We start from the raw sequence: 3,727 nt of genomic DNA on the forward strand, positions 1-3,727 counted from the left end.
GGAAAGACGCGAAGCTTTGGAGTAGCAAATGGAGGCAGTGGGAGGGCTCTGCAGCCTTCAGCACTAATCTAGCTGTCTAGCAGGGGTTAAGTAAGTGGTTCTGAAGCCTGGACTATTGGAATTAGCTTGGCCTGGAGGGCGATTGCATGGTTGAAGCTGGATATACAGGGATCTTTTCATAGGTGGCTGCCAATGAGAGAGGTCTCTTCTCACTTTACCCCTGACTTCATAATGCCCTGGAGTAATTCCCTCCTGAGGGATATTTGTCTTTTCCAGATCCACTCTATTCGATTTCGTTAACTTATACTCTGTGGTCACATATTATTCATTTGTTTTATTCTCCTCAGGCATTTATTAAGAATGTACTCAGAAACTGGCTGAATGCTAGGGATACAAAAAAGAAAGTATTTGAGTAAACTTGATATTTTGTTAGAGGTATGTACACATAACCTAGAAAATGGCTGAACAAATCTCTTGAATTCTCCTCAGGATTTCAAAGAAAAATACTTTTGCAAAGAGCATTTTGGTGGATCAGGGACCTACTCTAAAACACTAATGCTGACTAAATGAGTACATATAATTCAGATATTCGATTTTAAATATTTATGTCCTTTAACATAAAATGACTGAGGTGTAAGAAATCAGGGAGCAAGGTACTTCCTGGGATCCATTTCCGAGGCCAGACCAAGAAAGATTACTGAGGTATTCTTCATCACCCATCTGAGAAAGACCTGTGGTTAGTCTTACACTGATACCAGCCCAACACAATGCCCGAGAGTAGACGATTGGTATGATGGCTTTAGGAGACCCCTTTTTGGACCTCACACAGCTCCAGTGTATGATTAAAGCATGTTTCTGTCATGCAGTGTTATGACTAATAGTAGGTAGTTACTGTTTTGGGAAGTCTGTCTGTGCTCTCCATCATGGTCTCAAAATAAAATAACGAATCATACAGCAGTACCTCTTCTGACCTGAATTCTTTTCTAAATCGAAGATCCCTTTTGTCACGAAAGATTCTATTTGTGATAGAATGTATATGGATTTGTTTGCAGACTTTGGGGAAAGTGTTTTTCATGCTGCATTTTAGCACTGAAAGCTAGTCATGATGTCACAAAATGGTTGAACTGTCCTTTAAAATGTTTTTTCCCCAGGAATCTAGATAAAATGTTTTTTTTACAAATAACGTATTTTCCTTTCAAGGCACATGTTAAAATAAAGGTCAGGAAATTCAGTCAAGTAAACAAGTTAGCCACAACTTTCATCCAAAGGGACCCATGTCACAGGTGTCGCTCACTGCTGCTAGGGCTGGTTTAAACACATTGGTTATGGTTATATATAGCACTTGAAGTCCAAACATTCACTCCAGCTCCATCATCACTTACTTAGGTTGTCCCAGCAAATTCCTCTTGGACTGTTTCTTTGCCAAGTTTAAAAAGTAATAGATTATAAACTATAACAGAGAAAAATCAACTTCTCAATTTTAGAAAAACATAAATAGTTTTCCTTTCTTTCCCTTTCTCCACCCTAAAAGACGCTTTCAAAATGCAAATGAATTTGTAGATACATTCATTTAATGTAACAATGAAAGCAATGTACTAGTTTATCTTGCTAAGTGAAATGCATAAAATTTATTAATGCATTTAAAAAGTTGTGTAAGAAAATATTGTCTTTTATTGTTTTTATAAGACCATGAAAAATAAAAAGATAACAAATAGCAAATTAATTTCCCTACTATGATTTTTAAAGTGATATTTCACTGAACCATAATATACATATAAATTAATGTGCTCCTCACAGCTATGCAGATTGATGATTTCCCACACACTGAATACACCTGGTAACCAGCACTCATATAAGGAATTAGGTCATCATACTGGAGCATAACTCAGAAGCTCCTGTCTTGTTCTCTGCTACTCAACTCCATTTCCTACTCTGAAGGGTAACTACCACTCCTCTACCTTCTAATACCTAAACTTTTGTTACTTATTTCTTTATTTTTGTACCTAATACCGTGTGTACTCTTTTGTATATGAATAATGAATGTGCTGTGGAAGATGATTACCTGAGTCTTTTGGTGAATATATGCATGAGTGTTTTAGAGTATAAACTGCATGGTGGCTCTGTGGGTCATAGAGTATGCATGTTTAGTTCTGGTAGAGAATTCCAAATTGTATACGAGATGGCTCTATGTATTTTCTTTTTTTTTTTTAAAAAAGAATTATTTAATTTTATTTATTATTGTTATTACTTTTCAATTCACCAGAGAAAGAAAGAGAGAGGGAAAATGGGAAGACAAGACACCAAGTCCAGGACTTAAACCCCAGTCAGCCACATGGGAGTCCAGCGCCTCAACCACCATACCACCTGATGGCCCTAGCAAAACTTTTTGTGTAAATCATGCCTTCTGAAAACTCATGTTCATGGTGGCACTCACAGTTCCACCTAAAGTCCAGTCTGTAATGAAACTCATATTTCTGCAATGAAGCATGAGTCACCATGACATAAGACTGTAGTCCACTTGGAAAGAAAGTACATATTCCAATCTTTCATAATCAACCTTTCTATGTTATAAAAAGACACTTGATTGCTTTCAAGGAAAATTAAGTAAAATGGATCAATGAACCTTTTCTCCAAAATATAGCAGATAGTTTTTATTTGTAAGCAATTGAAACCAACTCTGATTGATTTAGCAGAAAAGAAATTTGATAAAAGGATATTTGGTAACTCACTGACTCATTGAAGTAGGGCAGGGGAAGCATCAGGCTTGGAGACATCTCAGTCATGCAAAATGCCTGAAAGTATATTTTTCATTCCAAAAAATTCTATTAATGAATAAAAGTGTACTTATTGAGAGAAAGACAAGCATACTTGGTGAGTTTCCATGCTTCAGTCCAGCCCAGCTCTCCCAGCCAGCCAGTGTCATGGGTGTGAGTGCCTAGCCTGTACTGGTTGTCAAGGGAACAAAATCTGCATCCTTCACATGGGTCAGCATGGCAGCGCAGGGCACTACCACTATGCTGCTGAGCTACTCAGATCATGCTTGAACTGGTCCTCTATAGACAGTGGATATCACTGTGAGGTACAGAGCTTATGGCCTGCCCTGGGCAGTCTGTTTTTATTATAGCCCCAGTGAGTCTCCCATCCTAGTGCTCACACTCTTGTGCTCTCTTCTTCTACAATGAGTCAAGGCAGCTCCGTGTAGCCATTGCAGTTCAGTGCAGAAGATAGTAAATGACTAAATGAGGCTAGGTCACAAAGAATATCACAACTTCCACTTGGTTCCCCAGATTGCACACTCTGGAGGAAGCTAGCTGCCACGCCTTGAGGACATGAAGGATCTGAGAAGAGGAACTACAGTCTCTTGTAACAACCAGAACTGACTTACCATGCAGGCTGCTGGAAGTATTTCCACTACTCTCAGTTCCCAAGGATCTGGTGGCTGGCTTTCTCACTTTCTTTGTCTCTCTCTCTCTCTCTTTCTGTCTGGTGAGCACATATGCTCTATAGCAAATTTTAAAAAATAATAATGAATAAATATAATTAAATAACTTTAAAATTTGTGTATATTTGTGTTATTCAACCTGATGCTTTGATATATTTGTATTTTGTAAAATAATTAAGATACTGAACATTTCAAAAAAATATATACTATGCCTCTCAACTCCACCTAAGAGCTTCAGGAGAAAGCTTTCATGTGATTGCCATGACTGAATGATGGTTTTGTCGG

The 3,727-nt window shown here is 37.9% G+C and overlaps 1 long non-coding RNA gene across 2 annotated transcripts in view; it reads left to right on the top strand.

Annotated features, from left to right (window-relative positions):
* LOC114008100 (uncharacterized) overlaps nucleotides 1-3,479 on the top strand; it is a 62,961-nt gene extending 59,482 nt beyond the window's left edge. For both annotated transcript variants that reach the window (XR_003549676.1, XR_003549668.1), the window contains exon 6: nucleotides 3,288-3,479. This is a non-coding gene — a long non-coding RNA (uncharacterized LOC114008100). The remainder of the gene's footprint in view (nucleotides 1-3,287) is intronic.
* The last annotated feature ends 248 nt before the right edge of the window (nucleotides 3,480-3,727 follow it).

The sequence above is a fragment of the Tupaia chinensis genome, unplaced genomic scaffold (assembly GCF_000334495.1).
Source record: "Tupaia chinensis unplaced genomic scaffold, TupChi_1.0 Scaffold000002_1, whole genome shotgun sequence".
NCBI lineage: Eukaryota > Metazoa > Chordata > Mammalia > Scandentia > Tupaiidae > Tupaia > Tupaia belangeri.